Here is a 19,085-nt window from a genome sequence, read left to right as displayed (position 1 = left end):
TCTAGAGACTGTCATACAGAGTGAAGTAAGTCAGAAAGAGAAAAACAAATATCGCATATTAACGCATATATGTGGAACCTAGAAAAATGGTACAGATGAACCGGTTTGCAGGGCAGAAATTGAGACACAGTTGTAGAGAACAAATGTATGGACACCAAGTGAGGAAAGCGGTGGAGGTGGGTGGTGGTGTGATGAACTGGGAGATTGGGATTGACATGTATACACTAACATGTATAAAATGGATAACTAATAAGAACCTGCTGTATAAAAACATAAATAAAACTTTTTAAAAAAGAAAACTTCACCTCAGCTCTGCGTTAGAGGTGACATGGGTTATTACCTTCATTTTGTAGGTGAGAAGAAAATTGAGACCTAAAAATGGTGATTGACTGACCCAATGTCTCACAGCCAATGAGTTGTACCCATTTCCTCAACTGGGGAATCCTGAGGTGAGGTGGTACCTACCAGGGTTCTTTGGATGGGCTATAGAGCATGGGTGTTCCGACTCCCTGATTAATACATCCGGGGTTTCCAGCCTCTGCCCTCTTACTGCCTGCCATCTGGGACAAGTTACGTGGTCTCAGAGCTTAGTGAAGATGTCTGTAAAATGGGGATATACTGTCTACCTCATATGCAAAGTGCTTGATTCATAGTAGGTCCTCAACCTTCCCTCCCATTCCTTATAGCTCCTCTGGTCCCCAACGGTTTCTAATAAGTGTGTGCATATTGTATTATATTTCCATTCCCACCCGCATGAAGGGCTTTCAAGGTGAGGTGGACTGAATCTTTATCCAATTATTCGGTGACTATATACTGAGTGCCTAATGTACACCAGCTGTTGTGGTAGGTTCAGAGGTAAGTGGGTGAAGCCACTATTCTTGCCTTCCTGTGCCTGCCAAAGAGAAAACTCCCCTGAGTGTGACTTGGGCCACAAGGGAGATGTGTTTGGAGAGCTCTGGGAAGCAGCAGGAAGAGCCTCGAAACTGGCCAGGGGACGTCAGGCTGGCCTTCCAGAAGACTCAACAGCGGAGTGGAGTTTTGAAGGAGGAAGCGCTAGCCACGTGGGCAAGGCATGCTGTAGGAGAGATTATTGTAAAAGGGGACATCACATGTGGAAATGCAGGGCTGTGGAGGGACATAGCATCTTTGGAGAGCTGTGAGAATTTCAATCTAACCACAGTATAAAAGGAGGTGAGAAGCAGTGAGAAATGAGAAAAGAAGGTGGGCAGAGACGGATTACACATGCACCTGGATGACATATTAAGGAATTTAGATTATAGTCTCAGCCTAGGGGGACGCCCTGGAAATTTTGAGCAGGGAATCAACAGGATTACAGCTGTGTTTTAAGGGGACTTCCCTGGCCGTCCAGTGGTTAGGACTCTGTACCTTCACTGCCGAGGGCCCGGGTTCCATCCCTGGTCAGGGAACTAAGATCCCACAAGCCACGTGGTCTGGCCAAATAAATAAATAAATGTGGGTTTAAAGGTGATCACTAGTAGCGGTGTGGTGAATAAATCTGAGGAGGGGTAAGACTGTATGTAGGGAGGCCAGTTAGAAAAACTTCACAATACAGTTGACCCTTGAACAATATGGGTTTGAACTGCGTGGGTCCACTTATACGTGGATTGTTTTCAATAAGTATAGTGGAAACATTTTTGGAGATTTGAAAAAACTTGAAGATGAACTGCATAGTCTAGAAATATTGAAAAAATTAAGAAAAAGTCTTGCCATGAATGCATAAAATATCTTTTCATATTTGTAGATACTAGTCTATTCCTACAGAGGCATAAGTCGAGTGATATTTAATATGAAATTAATAATGTCTTAGTTTTCTTACTGTTTTATCACTTTGTAATGGTATTGATTACACTAGGAGACTCTAAAGCAATCCTATTGCTGCATCTTCGTTACCTGTGCGTGCATTGTTATACCTGTAAAATGTGACTTTCTTTTTCACATTATTTTTCATTTTTGATATCCAGTGTTAGTAACGTTAGTAACATGTATAACATCTACAGTGTTTTGTGTCATATAAGACAACATTGAGGTAGGTACAGACGGGCAATTCATCTTGTAAACTTATGGTGCTGATAAATACATTACAGTACTGTAAATGTCTTTTCTCTTCCTTATGACTTTCTTAATAACATTTTCTTTTTCTCTAGCTTACTTTATTGCAAGAATACAGCACATAATACATATACAGAATATGTGTTAATTGACTGTTTATGTTGTCAGTAAGACTTCTGGGCATCAGGGGGCTATCAGCAGTTAAGTTTGGGGGAGTCAAAATTATACGTAGATTTTAGACCGTACAAGGGGTCGGTGCCCCTAACTTCCACATTGTTCAAGCGTCAACTATATTCTAGATGACAAATGGTAATAGACTGGACTAAAACACGGCTCATTTGGGGCTAGAAAAAAAATAGGGTTATGAGAAATCTTTAGAAAGAAGATTCACAAGAAGAAATGATTGATTGTACACGGGGGGTCAAGTCAAGGATGACCCTTGTGTTTCTGAGTTGGGCGTCTTCAGCTGAGCTGAGTCAGGGCCCCTGGGGGATGGCTGGAGATGGGGTGGCATCTGTCTGTCCCTGGAACTGTGCAGGGCAGTGCTGGCAAGGCTGTCGGGATGAGATGCCAAGGTGCTGATGCCCCCTCCGCCGTCTCTGAAGGAGAAGATGGGTAACGCAGGTGTGTGCCCACATTACGCTAGGCCCAGAGCCCCATGGACAGCATCAGAAGATGTGGGTGAGGGAGACTCGGAAGGGGGACTTAGTCATGCAGGCAGGCAGAGCCTGATGGGTGATTCTGTCAACAGGAAACTGCAATCCTGCTGGGGTGGGAGGATTAAGGTGAACTGGGACCACTGGAGGCCGGGGGTGGAATGGAGTCAATTCAAGAGGGAGATGGGGGTAGAGGACAGCACTGAGGGGGTTACACAGGATTTTGCTCCTCATGCATTTGTTTGCCTGGGCCCAGGATTGGAGGGCTTTCACACCTGTACGCTGTGCATACAAGAATCAGATTTATTTGAAAAAAAAATCATCCCCAGTTTAGAGAACACCAGAAAGGAGTAGCTTTGGTAGGAGAGATGATGAGTTTGAGGGTGGTGGGTTTGGGGGCCTTGGGAGGTATGTGGCTCTGGGGAAGAGAGATCAGGCGTGGTGGTAGAGACATGGGAGTTGTTTTTATGCAGGTGGTAGTGGAAGCAATCTTAAGGTTGGGCCACCAAGGGAGAGCACGTGGACTGGCAAAGGGGGGCCCTGGGTATCCGGGGGTTGACGGCGTTTAACAAGCTGACAACTGAGATCAAGAAATGTTACTCAGAGAGTTTTGGCTGAGAAGCTTGTGTTCCTGACTCCTGGATTAACTACCTCTGATTGCAGTGGGTTCCTGATTGAAGATGTGCAGAAAACACCACAGGCAAATGCACCGTCTTTATTAGGAGCCAGAACTTCTACACCAGTGAGTGGTCCTAGGCAGTGTGTGAGCTTCAAGGGCATCGCTAACTTTAATTTGAGATCTTGACTGACACCAAGGCAGCTTCTTCTTGGCCTCTTTCCTCTAAGCTTCCATTCTGCCCTTGATACCTGGGGTCTTACCTCTCCAATCCCCAAAGAAGGAAATGAATGAAAACATTTAAATAAAGGGAAGAACTGAAGACCCCTCTCTGAGAGGCTGGAGCAGAGCTGATCTGGTCTCTCCTCCCTCCAGCCCTGTCCTGATGCCCGCCATGTGTCTAAGGAGGTAGAGAGAGAAAGGAAGGAACAAAAGAGATCTTAGTGGCAGAGAAGAGCATGATGTGATGTAATGTGATGCCGCTTCCAGCTACAGTTTATTTATTCCTTCTACTAAAGAGCTCCAGCTGCTAGCGTCAGGACCCCAGGGTATACCCCTCAGAGGAAGAAGCCCATTTTGTTATTGACTCACATCCGAGATTCCATTCCCAGGGCTGGAATAAAGAGGAAGTCTTCAGCTCCCTGTCAAGATCAGTGTGTGTTCTTAATGATCAGGAATGAGGAGAGGAACAAAAGGAGAGTGGGGTCTTGGGAAAGTCCGAGGAAGAAAGATTTCCAGAAAGAGGGCATGAAGAACCATGCCAAATGCTGCAGAGGGGACACACAAGCTCAGGGCCCAGACTTTGCAATTTTTCATTCATGATTTTGCAAAGAATTGCTTCAACAGGGTAGGATTGGAGACCAGATTGTGTGGACTGAGGGCAAAACAAGAAATGAGGGGATGAAAGTAGAGAGTGTGGACACTCCTTTAAAGTTTGGAGAGACATTAATAGGAAGGGCCGTAAGGTGATGGTCCAAGCTGATTAATTAAGAAACTCAAGAGCAAAATGATGTGTTTGTCGGACCACAAAAAGAAAAAATTTAAAAGAATATCACTGCCAGTTTTGACATTTGTTCCAATCATAAGGCTTTCACTTTGGGAGGACTTACAGGGCTAATGTGTGACTGACTGTCTTCTCCAATCAGGGAAATGGGAAACCAAGGGCTACATTTTGAATTTAAAAATGATTTTCTCTTTAAAACTATAAAACTCCTAGAATATAATATAGGAGAAAACCTAGATGACCTTGGGTTTGGTGATAACTTTTTAGATACATGACCAGAGGCATCATTCATGAAAGAAAGAATTGGTGAGCTGGACTTCATTAAAGTTAAAACTTCTGCTCTGAGAAATACAAAGTCAAGACAATGAGAAAACCAGCCACTGACTGGGAGAAAATATTTGCAATAGACACATCTGATAAAGGACTGTTATCCAAAATATACAAATAACTCTTAAGACTCATCAATAAGAAAACAAACAACTTGATTAAAAATTGGGCATAAGACCTGAACCTCACCCAAAGATGCTATACAGATGGCAGATAGCATTCAGAAAGATGCCCCACATCATATGTCACCAGGGAAATGCAAATTAAAACAATAATAAGGTGTCACTACACACCTACTATATTGGCCACAATTCAGAACACTGAGTGCCAAATGCTGGTGAGGATGTAACCCCACTTTGGAAGACAGTTCAACAGTTTCTTACAAGACTGACATAGTCTTACCATATGATACAGTAATCACACTCCTCGGTACTTATCCAAAAATGTCTACACAAAAACCTGAAAATGGATGTTTATAGCAACTTTATAATTGCCCAAACTGGGAAGAAACCAAGATGTCCTTCAGTAGATGAATGGACAAATAAACTGTGGTATATCCAGATAGTGGGATATTATTTAGCGCTAAAAATAAATAAGCTATCAAGCCATGAAAAGAAATGGAGGAACGTCCTATGTATATTACTAAGTGAAAGAAGCCAATCTGAAAAGGCTACACACTGTGTGATTCCAACTATATGACATTCTGGAAAAGGCAAAGCTATGGAGACAGTAAAAGGATCGGTGGTTTCCAGGGATTAGGGGCGGGAGGGATGAATAGGCAAAGCACAGAGGATTTTTAGGGCAACGCAGTGAAAATACTCTGTATGATACTATAATGATGAATATACGTCATTTGATACATTTGTACAAAACCAGAGACTCTATAACAACACCGAGAGTGAACTCTAATGTAATCTGTGGACTGTGGGTGATGATGACGTGTCAATGTAGGTTCATCATTTGTAACACATGTATCACTCTGGTGGGGCATGTTGATCATGAGAAAGCCTGTGCATGTTGGGGTCAAAGAGTATATGGGAAATCTCTGTACCTTCTTCTCAATTTTGCTGTGCACCTAAAGCTGCTCTAAAAATATTAATTCTTAAAAAAAAAAAGATTTTCTCCTTCCATTGTCCATGTACCTTACAGCTTGATAAGTCTGGCAAAACCAGAGGATTGAATTTAGAAGATAGAAGGCAATTGCTGTGTGCTGCTATAATATTTGCTGTGTGATATAACTTCAGCATGTACATTTATCAAATAAATATTTATTGAGTAGCTTTGCTATGTGATAGTTTATCAGAAAAAAAAGATAGACATGACCTCTGCTCTCAAAGTGGTTACTGTCTGGCAGCGAAGAAAGACAATTTTATAAGTCACATTAAAGTGTGATAAATGTTGCAGTAGGGGTGGAACACTGACCCAGGAGAAGGTACGGCAATGGGTCCCATCCAGGCATAGGGGTCAGTGAATAACCAGGAGGAAATGATGAAGGACCGAGATCTGAAAGATGAGCAGCTTTGGAAACTATAGAAAAGTAGAGAGGTAAAAAAAATACCCATACACTCTCTGAACATGAATAATTATTTGGTAACAATTCAGTGTATTTTCTTCTGATCTTCCTTTCTTGAACACTTTTTTTTTGTTTTATGAAAATAAGTTAGTCATAAATAATTTAAGAAAATAAAGTAAAAAATGAACAAAGAATAAAACTAAAAGAACAAAGTTAAAAAAAACCTGCCGCCCATTGGTCTCCACCCTTGAATGAGCATTATGGTAGTAATCTCCATGTGTATCTTTATAGACAGAAGAATGGGTAGAAATGTTAACAGAATTATATTTACAAAAATGGGATCATACTACATGTTCTACTTTTCACACAAAAATGTTTTAATTCGTTATTACTTGGATTTAATGGAACTGAAAGTGGTGAGGGAATTGGTGAACTTCAGTTAAATGTGTCGTTTGCACAAGAGATATTGTTTTGATAAAATCCTTCCACATTTAAGAAAACAGATTATGAAAATATTATGAAAAACATTAAGAGGTTAGAATCATCACCTATCTATTTTTTGTTCACTGATTTAAGTTTGGCGGTTTCGATTGGGTAAATGCTATGAAAAATAAGATAACCAGTATCTCTCATGTGTCTGCGCTCTCCTCACAACTCCCTAATTTTGTTAATTATATTATTAATTTTACATTGTCAAAATTTGTTCTACGATTGTTTAGTCTTCAGTCAGTATCTAATGGTATTAGTGTTTATCACCTGTACTCTTTCAGCTGTTTCTCCTTTTCTGAATTTTTATTTGGATTCATATTTTAATATGTAAAATGTTATTAAAGTAGCTTCCCCCCCATCCCAGGTAGAGTTGCTGGGTTCTGTCCTCCTAAGTTCTTTCAGGTTTGATAAATTCTGGGGTTTTTTTTTTTGGCTTTTATACTAAATGACTTCTTGATGGTTATAATTTTGGGTACCATTTTCTTTTCCTCAAAACTTTGTAAATATTGTTCCATTATTTATCAGTTAAATAATGCTCTTGGAAGTCTGAGGTCAGCTTGACTTTTCTTCCTTGTAGATGAATTGTTTTTTATGCCTAGATTTTATACTTGAAAGAACTGTCAGGCACTGTTTAACCATTTGTTTTCAGTTTTTCAAAAAACTATAGTTGATGTACAATATAATATGTTACATGTTTAACCATTTTAAATACTTGAGTTATATTAATTGATTTAACATTTTATATCATCTTCAGGATGTATGAAGAATTCTTAAGGTTTAATAAGTTCACAGGATATTTCTTGGTGTCAAAGCTTCAGTTTCTCATGGAACCAGAGTGTTTATTTCAATCTGCAGATTGGATTCTTCTTGTGTTTCAGGGAAAATTCTTGTATTATATCTCTAGTATTCTATTTCATTTCTTGGCTTCTCTACCTCAGGGGTACCAAATATCTTATGTTGAGTTGTCTTCACCGTCCTTCATATCTGTTTTTTTCTCTCTAATTGCTTTTAGCTCTTGTCTTTATCTTCTGTATTCACTGGCACTGGCTCAGTCTTTCCGTTAACAAATATTCTCATATGCAGCATATCTATCCTGTTTCTTATCTATTAATTCTATAATGATCTTGCTTTGCTTCTCTATTTGTTTCCTTGCTCTACAATCTCCCTCTCCCCCAACTGCTGCTGCTGCTTCTCCTTCTTCTCCTTCTCCTCTTCTTTCTCCTTCTTCTTCTTCTTCCTCCTCCTCCTTCTTCTTCCTCCTCCTCCTTCTTCTTCCTCTTCTTCTTCTTCTCCTTCTCCTCCTCCTCCTCCTCCTCCTCCTCCTCCTCCTCCTTCTTCTTCTTCTTCTTCTTCTTCTTCTTCTTCTTCTTCTTCTTCTTCTTCTTCTTCTTCTTCTTCTTCTTCTTCTTCTTCTTCTTCTTCTTCTATTATATTGTTTTCTCATCTCATCTTTGAGTTCTTGTTTTTATTGAATACAAGTTCTTTTTAGGTTGTCTCTTAGTGTGTAACACTTATGAAGGATTTCCTTCTTTTCCTTGGGTTTTGTTTTCTTCCAAACTGGCTTAGTTGTCTGTCTTTTGCATGATTCTTTCTCTCCTTTGACTTTGTTTTTTTCTTTTCTTTCCTCTCTTTTTCTTTCCTTCCTTCTTTTCTCTTTCTTTCACTCAACTTCTGTAGAATGTCTGCATAATATCCATGTCATTTCTTTTTATTTATTCACATCTGAGCCACTCTGTTTGCTCTGGGTTTGGGGATGAGGCTGAGGATAGCACTGAAAAGTCTATACGGGTCTTTGTTAGATTAGCTCTCCTTCTTCTTCTGACATTTGGTTAAATGTCTTGTACCAGGGCTATTCTACCTTCTGGGTTTTTTTTTCCAATACATATAACCATATTTTTAAAATTGTGATAACACTGTTGTGGTGGATTAAATATGCCTCAAGTTCTTCACCATTCCTTGTATTGAGAGGCAAAGCTTATATCCTCTCCCCTTGAACCTGAGTTGGCCCCATGACTTATTTTGATCAGTACATTATGGCTCAAGTGATATTGTATAACTTCCAAGCCTTAGCCTCAAGAGGTATGTGGCTTCTGCTCTGGCATGCTTAGAATGCTCCCTCTTGAAAGCCAGCTGTCTTATAAAGATTCTGAATGCCATGAGACTACCATGCTGTGAGGAAGTCTAAGCCACCCAGCAAGAGAGAGAGAAGCCACAGCGCCAGGCATGTGAGTGAAAACTTCTTGGACCTTCTGGTCCAGCACAGCCACCAACTAAATGCAACCAAGTACCTGACCCCTTCTGGTGATGTGGAGCAGAAGAACCCCCCAGCTAATCCCTACTCACATTCTCGATTTACAGAATTGTGAGGAATAGCCAGTGATTGATTGTTGTTTAAGAGTGGTTTGCTATGTAGAAATAGACAACCAAAACAACTCTACAAATAATTTTGTGTTCTGTTTTTTTTTAAACCACTTAATGACAAATCTTGGTCATTTCTTCCAAATTATTAGGTATTCCATTACAATTAACAGAAAACCCAACTCACAAGCGCTCAAACACAGAGAGGGGTATTTTTCTCACGTAATAAGAAAGCATTGGTAGGGGCCTGCTGGTGATGGTTCAGTGGCTCAACATCAGGTCTGACATCATTGTGATTCCTCAGCCTTTACCCTGAAGTTGAAAGATGGCTACTCCAGCTCCAGGCATCATATACATTTTCAAGGCAGGGATAAAAGGGAAACAGAGAAGGAGCTGCTTCCCACAGTCCTGGATAGAATTCTGCTCATGTCTCACTGGCCAGAAACACATCACACGGCCACTTCTGGCTACAGAGGGGCTGAGCAAGTGAGTGTTTTGCCTGGAGCTGGGCACATGACTGACCCAAGCCAAATTGGGCTCCATAGCAAGGCAACCAACAGTGCCTGCTGTAGGTCAGCCACAGGCTTCTCCCTTCCACTGCTTGCCTGATAAGCAGTGATGTTTGGCTCTGCTTCATTTTCTCCTCTTCTTGCACCAATCTATTTGCATAATAACTTTCATTTCTCTCATGATTACAAGAGAGGAAAATGCTCATTCTAGAGCCGTGGAAAATTCAGGAAAAAAATAGAGTGAAATCATCAATAATCTCATACCCCAGAGATAATGTCAAATGTTAACATTTTGGAATGTTTCTTTCCTGAAATCCCCTCCCCACCTATGTAAATGATATTATATGACATATTTAGTATGGTACCATCCTTTTTTTACTCAGTGTTGTATCTTCCCACACCATTAAAGTTTTTCAAAGTCATAATTATTTTTTATTATTTATCATCTTTTTTCCCATATCACCAAACTTACACATGCTTGCTGTAAAACATTCATGTTTATGAACATTCCTGATATTCTCACCTCAAGAGAAAACCACTCTAAGCAGCCAGCAGCTTTATCAGAATTTGTTTAACTATTACATGCTGTTGGACATTCAGGTTGTTTTATCACTACAGATAATATTTTGATGAATATTCTTGCACATAAATTCTATTCACATTTCTGATTATTTCCTCTGTGTAGATTCCTATAAGTTGAATTACTGAGTTAGAGGGTAAAATCACTTTCAAATCTCCTCATGTGGATTAGCTTCTGCTCCATCAGGAAGTCTAAGCTCTGCTCCGAGTCTGACATGGCCAACTGCAGGGAGCTCCACAATTCTCATATTAGACAAAATAGACTTTAAAATAAAGACTATTACAAGAGACAAAAAAGGACACTACATAACGATCAAGGGATCAATGCAAGAAGAAGATATAACAATTGTAAATATTTATGCACCTAACATAGGAGCAGCTTAGTACATGAGGCAAATGCTAACAGCCATAAAAGGGGAAATCGACAGTAACACAATAATAGTAGGGGACTTTAACACCCTACTTTCACCAATGGACAGATCAACCAAAATGAACATAAATAAGGAAACACAAGCTTCAAATGATACATTAAACAAGATGGACTTAATTGCTATTTATAGGACATTCCATCCAAAAACAACAGAATACACTTTCTTCTCAAGTGCTCGTGGAACACTCTCCAGGATACATCATATCTTGGGTCTCAAATCAAGCCTCGGTAAATTTAAGAAAATTGAAATTGTATCAAGTATCTTTTCCCATGACAACACTATGAGACTAGATATAAATTACAGGAAAAAAACCGTAAAAAATACAAACACATGGAGGCTAAACAATACGCTACTACATAACCAAGAGATCACTGAAGAAATCAAAGAGGAAATCAAAAACTACCTAGAGACAAATGACAATGAAAACACGATGGCCTAAAACCTATGGGATGCAGCAAAAGCAGTTCTAAGAGGGAAGTTTATAGCAATACAATCTTACCTCAAGAAACAAGAAAAATTTCAAATAAACAACTTAACCTTACACCTGAAGTGATTAGAGAAAGAACAAAAAACCCCCCAAAGTTAGCAGAAGGAAGGAAATCATAAAGATCAGATCAGAAATAAATGAAGGACTTCCCTCGTGGTGCAGTGGTTAAGAATCTGCCTGCCAATTCAGGAGACACAGGTTCGAGCCCTGGTTCAGGAAGATCCCCTTTGCCATGGAGCAACTAAGCCCGTGTGCCACAACTACCGAGTCTGTGCTCTAGAGCCCACGAGCCACAACTACTGAGCCCACATGCCACAACTACTGCAGCCTGCTTGCCTAGAGCCTGTGCTCCGTAGCAAGAGAAGCCACTGCAACAAGAAACCCTTTCACCACAACAAAGAGTAGCCCCTGCTCACCGCAACTAGAGAAAGCAACAATGAAAACCCAATGCAGCCAAAAAAAAAAAAAAAAGAAAAAGAAAAAGAAATGAAGGAAAAGATAACAAAGATTAATAAAACTAAAAGCTGGTTCTTTGAGAAGTTAAACAAATTTGATAAACTATTAGCCAGACTCATCAAGAAAAGAAGGGAGAAGACTCCCTCCAAATCAACAGAATTAGAAATGAAAAAGAAGTAACAACTGACACTGAAGAAATACAAAAGATCATGAGAGATTACTGCAAGCAACTATATGCCAGTAAAATGGACCACCTGGAAGAAATGGACAAATTCTTAGAAAAGCAAAACCTTCCGAGACTGAACCAGAAAGAAATAGAAAATATAAACAGACCAATCACAAGCACTGAAGTTGAAACTTTGATTAAAAAATAAAAATCTACCAACAAACAAAAGCCCAGGACCAGAGGGCTTCACAGGCAAATTCTATCAAACATTTGAGAAGAGCTAACACCTATCCTTCTCAAACTCTTCCAAAATATAGCAGAGGGAGGAACACTCCCTAACTCATTCTATGAGGCCATCATCACCCTGATACCAAAACCAGATAAAGATGTTACAAAAAAAGAAAACTACAGACCAATAACACTGATGAACATAGGTGCAAAAATCCTCAACACAAATACTAGCAAACAGAATCAAACAGCATATTAAAAGGATCATACACCATGATCAAGTGGGGTTTATGCCAGGAATGCAAGGATTCTTCAATATATGCAAATCAATGTGACACACCATATTAACAAATTGAAGGAGAAAAACCATATGATCATCTCAAAAGATGCAGAAAAAGCTTTTGACAAAAAGTTAAAACGCTCCAGAAAGTAGGCATAGAGAGAACTTACCTCAACATAATAAAGGTCATATATGACAAACCCACAGCCGACATCATTGTCAATGGTGGAAAACGGAAGCCATTTCCACTAAGATCACGAACAAGACAAGGTTGCCCACTCTCACCACTCTTATTCAACATAGTTATGGAAGTTTTAGCCACAGCAATCAGAGATGAAGAGGAAATAAAAGGAATCCAAATCGGAAAAGAAGAAGTAAAACTGTCACTGTTTGCAGATGACATGATACTATACATAGAGAATCCTAAAGATGCTACCAGAAAACTACTAGAGCTAATCAATGAATTAGGTCAAGTGGCAGGATACAAAATTAATGCACAGAAATCTCTTGCATTCCTATACACTAATGATGAAAATTCTGAAAGAGAAATTAAGGAAACACTCCCATTTACCACTGCAACAAAAAGAATAAAATACCTAGAAATAAACCAACCTAAGGAGACAAAAGACCTGTATGCAGAAAACTATAAGACACTGATGAAAGAAATTAAAGATGGTACCAACAGATGGAGAGATATACCATGTTCTTGGATTGGAAGAATCAACATTGTGAAAATGACTATATTACCCAAAGCAACCTACAGTTTCAATGCAATCCCTATCAAACTACCAATGGCATTTTTCACAGAACTAGAACAAAATATTTCACAATTTGTGTGGAAACACAAAAGACCCCGAATAGCCAAAGCAATCTTGAGAAAGAAAAACAGAGCTGTAGGAATCAAGCTCCTGGACTTCAGACTATACTACAAAGCTACAGTAATCAGGACAGTATGGTACCAGCACAGAAACAGAAATATAGATCAATGGAACAGGATAGAAAGCCCAGAGATAAACCCATGCATACATGGTCACCTTATCTTTAATAAAGGAGGCAAGAGTATACAATGGAGAAAAGACAGCCTCTTCAATAAGTGGTGCTGGGAAAACTGGACAGCTACATGTAAACGAATGAGATTAGAACACTCCATAACACCATGCACAAACTTAAACTCCAAATGGATTAAAGACCTAAATGTAAGGCCAAACACTATGAAACCCTTATAGGGAAACATAGGCAGAACACTCTGACATAAATCACAGCAAGATCCTTTTTGACCCACATCCTAAAGAAATGGAAATAAAAACAAAAATAAACAAATGGGACCTAATGAAACTTAAAAGCTTTGTACAGCAAAGGAAACCATAAACAAGATGAAAAGACACCCCTCAGAATGGGAGAAAATATTTGCAAATGAAGCAACTGACAAAGGATTAATCTCTAAAATTTACAAGCAGCTCATGCAGCTCAATATCAAAAAAAAACCAACCCAATCCAAAAATGGGCAGAAGACCTAAATAGACATTTCTCCAAAGAAGATAAACAGATTGCCAACAAACACATGAGAGGATGCTCAACATCACTAATCATTAGAGAAATGCAAATCAAAACTACAATGAGGTATCACCTCACACCAGTCAGAATGGCCATCATCAAAAAATCTACAAACAATAAATGATGGAGAGCATGTGGAGGAAAGGGAACCCTCTTGCACTGTTGGTGGGAATGTAAATTGATACAGTCACTATGGAGAACAGTATGGAGGTTCCTTAAAAAACTACAAATAGAACTACCATACAACCCAGCAATCCCACTACTGGGCATATACCCAGAGAAAACCATAATTCAAAAGGAGTCATGTACCAAAATGTTCATTGCAGCTCTATTTACAATAGCCAGGACATGGAAGCACCCTAAGTGTCCATCGACAGATGAATGGATAAAGAAGATGTGGCACATGTATACAATGGAATATTACTTGACCATAAAAAGATACGAAATTGAGTTATTTGTAGTGAGGTGGATGGACTTAGAATCTGTCATACAGAGTGAAGTAAGTCAGAAAGAGAAGAACAAATACCGTATGCTAACACATATATATGGAATCTAAAAAAAAAAAGAAAAGAAAAAGGTTCTGAAGAACCTAGGGGCAGGACAGGAATAAAGACGCAGACGTAGAGAATGGACTTGAGGACACGGGGAGGGGGAAGGGGAAGCTGGGACGAAGTGAGAGAGTGGCATGGACATATATACACTATGAAATGTAAAACAGATAGCTAGTGGGAAGCAGCCGCATAGCACAGGGAGATCAGCTCGGTGCTTTGTGACCACCTAGAGGGGTGGGATAGGGAGGGTGGGAGGGAGAAGCAAGAGGGAGGAGATATGGGGATATATGTATACGTATAGCTGATTCACTTTGTTATAAAGCAACAACTAACACACCACTGTAAAGCAATTATACTCCAATAAGGATGTTAAAGAAAAAGAAAAAAAGAATTCAGGCTGATGCTACAATATGGATGAATCTTGAAGCCAAAGTGAAATAAGCCAGACACAAAGGATGAATGTTGTATGACTCCATCTACATGCGGTACCTAGAATAGTCAAATGCCTGGAGACACAAGGCAGACTAGAGGTTCCCAGGGGCCGGGAGAAGTGGGGGATGGGAGGTTATTGTTTAATGGATGCGGAGTTTCGGTTTGAGAAGATGGAAAGGTTCTGGAGCTGGATGGTGGTGATGGTGGCACCGCAATGTGATCGTACTCATGCCACTGAGCCGTTATACACACTTGAACATGCTTAAAATGGTAAGTTTCATGTTATAAATATTTGACCACAATTTTTTTTTTTTTTTTTTTTTTGTGGTATGCGGGCCTCTCACTGTTGTGGCCTCTCCCGTTGCGGAGCACAGGCTCCGGTCGCGCAGGCCCAGCGGCCATGGCTCACGGGCCCAGCCGCTCCGCGGCATGTGGGATCTTCCCGGACCGGGGCACGAACCCGTGTTCCCCGCATCGGCAGGCGGACTCTCAACCACTGCGCCACCAGGGAAGCCCTGACCACAATTTTTAAAAAAGAATTCAGTTCGAGGTCCTGCAGTGTCCTTAAAAGAGCTCTGGAGGGAGCTGCAGCCGGCGGGGGTCCGGGTAGCTGTGGATGTGAAGCCTCTGTGAAGCTCAGGCTGTGTTTCCTGGGTGGGGGCCAGGAGTTCAGTGCCAGTGCCGGGGAGGCTTAGGTGACTCAGTGAAAGTCACCCTGGACAGAGGCTCAGGGAGCCCAGTCTCCCAGCCTCTGGTGGGAGGTGGGGGGCGCATCCCTCTGCCTTAAAGGGAGAGGGAAACACCAGCATCCTGGTCCCTCTTTCCTCCCTCCACCCCTGCCGCGATGAGCTAATGTCCTCAAGGAGCATGGAACCCTTCTCAGAAGGAAGTTGTATAAATACAGCCCAGCTCAGGGCTGGACCCGTGTGAACAGCCAGCACATCCTTTATGACTGATGAAGAAGTTAATAGATTGATAAATAGTCCAGGTTCCTGCTTCCAGAGAAAGAATTAACCAACATACCAAATGCTCCCTCGCTGTGGACTAATTTGGCCTGTTCCCCGAGGGACTTAAATTCAGCCCAGACAACTCAGCTGAGGTCAAAGGTTGTGACAGCCTGTGTGCTATCCCCAGTAGGAACCATCAGGAGAATCCTGTTCATTCCCTGTAATTGGGGGGCTTTCCCTGCCCCCAGTCTCAGCCTGGGAGTGTAGTGGATGAGTGCGGGGGTCTGGATACAGGGTATGAATTTTCATGAGCAACCATAAGGATGTCTTCCCTTGTCCTTGCTGTAAAGAGCCTGGGCCCAGCTAAATTCAGACCAGACGGACTTGCTCAGACAAACCTTACAAGGAAGCCACCAGGCCAGGGAGGCAGGGGTGAATCGTTTCAGCAACAGCTCTCATCTGCCCCAGTCATTGTCACTGGGGTTTCTGAGAGCTTTACCTGTCCCTTCTCTAGTTAAATGAACTAACACAGCAGTTCTCTACCCTATCACACAAGACAGCTCTTCTAACAACAAATAGTTTAGAACACCGTCTTTACGATCGTAATGCAAAATCCTAGTTAATATAACTTACACACACCATTCAAAAAAAATCAACATACAGATATATATATTTAATATAGTGCTGTATTTGGTTTGCTAATATTTGGTTTAGGATATTTTCATCTGCATTTCTGAATCATACTGTCAATAACTGTCTTAGTCAACTTGCAATTTTTGTCCAGTTTTGGTAACATGGTTATATATATCTATATATTTAAAAATATTTATTTATTCATTTTATTTTTGGCTGCATCGGATCTTAGTTGCAGCACACAGGATCTTCGTTGCGGCACGCGCGTTCCTCTGCTGCGGCATGTGGGCTCATTAGTTGAGGTGCGCAGGCCCTCTAGTTGTGGCCCATGTGCTCAGTAGCTGCAGCACGTGGGCTTAGGTGCCCTGCAGCATGTGGGATCTTAGTTCCCCGACCAGGGATCGAACCCACGTCCCCTGCATGGGAAGGTGGATTCTTAACCATTGGACCACGAGGGAAGTCCCAACATGGTCATATTTAATTTGTAAAATGAAGTAGGAAAACTTTTCACCTTTCTGTACTCGATCTGGAATTGTTTGTCTAAAACAGAAATCACTTTTTTTCCTTAACATTTTTCTAGAAATCACTTGTAAAACCATCTGAATCTTCCTGATGCCTTTTCAGGGACAGAATTTTTAAATTACATTTCTATTTTCTCCAGTGGTTATTGATCTCTTTGTGTTTTATGTCTTCTGTTGAGACAATTATTTCATGTTTTCTTTGAAAATATCCATTTACTCCAAGTTTTCAAATTTATTGATAATAATCTGTATGTAATATTATTTAAAAATAAGAATTCTATCTATCATCATGTTCCTTTTCTTGCCCTAAAAAAACCAAAAAACCCCAACATACTGCCACAACTGTAGGAGAAATAAAAAGAAAGTAACTTAAAATACTAAAGCGATATCTAAATACTCAGGTACTCCAGATATACTGGAGTACTGAGATGCTCCTACCTACTTATAACGGATACATTTGGATTTAAGAGTAGCAAGAAAATTTTCAACTAAAACTTATGTGCCTTTTTGGCATTTGGAATAAGGGTTAAATAAGTATGTTGGTGTACGTACATAAAGAGGGAACCACTGTGAATGTGGGAGCGACCAAGGTTTCATTAAACAGATGAAATCAGTACCAGGGGTGGCACAGTCAAGAGATGGTTTTCCAAAATGGTGAGTTGCTCTTGAAAAGTTACAAACCAAACAAAGTACAGTGCTTCCTGGACTCACACCCAGGTCAGAGAATTTGGTGTATATGATGGGAAAAATGCGTTTTGCTTTATGTAAAACAGGGTTGGATTCCAGGCTGAGGGTCATAAACAGGAGGTTGGCTTCCATGGCATTTTAAAGCTGGCTGATTCTCTCCAGCCACAGGAAAGACTGAGGGGGGATCAGATGAGTCAACCGCCAGGGTACCTGGGGGCAAAGGCTTCAAAGATTCACTAAGAGCCCAGGATGAGCCAGGAAAGAAGAGGCAGCACATCGTTCTCACCTCTCTAGGGATCATCTCTCTCTCTCTTTTTTATTTTTTAATTAAAGTATAGCTGCTTTACAAGATTGTGTTAGTTTCAGGTGTAGAGCAAAGTGATTCAGTTATACATACACATATATATTCCTTGTCATATTCTTTTTTGTTATAGGTTATTACAAGGCATTGAATATAGTTCCCTGTGCCGTACAGTAGGTCCTTGTTGTTTATCTATTTTTCTTTGGGGAGGAATGTCAGTTTATTTCCACCAAACAAAAAAGAGTTGAAGAAATAGCCAGTAAAATTTTGGGAGTATTATTCCTTAGAAAACAACACTGGTATATTTTAATATAATGAAAGCATGTTATGAGATGCTTCACATGTTGGGTTTTGTAAAAATTTTTATTTTGGGCCACTTCCCACAGCTTGTAGGATCTTAGTTCCCTGACCAGGAATTGAACCCTCGTCCCCAGCAGTGGAAGCGCAGAGTCCTAACCACTGGACCACCAGGGAAGTCCCTTACCAGGTTTCCATTATCTATTTTCTATATAGTAGTGTGTATCCGCTAAACCCAAACTCCTAACACATCACGTCTTTTGCCTCTGCACACTGATTCTGCCCGGTAGGCTCAGGAGCTGAAGTGACTCACTTCCCCGGGTTATGCTCCGTCCTAGCCCCGCATGCGTGCCCCTGTCGCCCTCCCCCTGACGTCTGATAACGGTATATTGTGTGGGGATTTCGTGGCCGTCTTGTCTCCATCGGAACGAAAGCTCCCAGCAGCAGAGGCCGCTCTCTCTGCAGTTCAGTGACCTTCACAAGCACAAGCGCGTTGACTTAAAGCTGGGAGGCTGTAAATAAACATTTGAGTAATAAATGAATGAGTAGCTTCCTTGCTTTCACTGTTCTACCCTCACCACAGAATCCTCCTCTTGAGGCAGGATCTCATCAGGCCACTTTCTTTGCAGCCCTGCGGGGGTTCCCCTCGTCTATGGATAATCTGGGGCTCCTGAGCTTGGCCTTCGAGGCGTGCCTGCAGCTTACATTGCCCTCCACGCCTGTCCGCGCCCTCCACCCTCTAGGACACCCTGAACTGCTTGCCCTCCGCAGCTGCTACCTACTGAACGCGTCCGTACACCGCGTCCCGTGCGAAGCGCTGTACGTGTATTATTCCATTTAACCTTTGCAAGGGTGCTGTGAGATAGGCACTAGCGTTATGCCCAATTTTCACGTTCCCCATTTTTATGGAAGAGGAAACTGAGGCTTAAATAACCCGCCTAAGATGGGGCAGCTTCTGAATGCCACATCTAAGCCCTGACCTCACCTCCACCTG

This window comes from Lagenorhynchus albirostris, chromosome 11, assembly GCF_949774975.1.
Source record: "Lagenorhynchus albirostris chromosome 11, mLagAlb1.1, whole genome shotgun sequence".
Lineage (NCBI taxonomy): Eukaryota > Metazoa > Chordata > Mammalia > Artiodactyla > Delphinidae > Lagenorhynchus > Lagenorhynchus albirostris.
The sequence above is the reverse complement of the archived record's forward strand: the minus strand, read 5'-3'. Positions refer to the sequence as shown.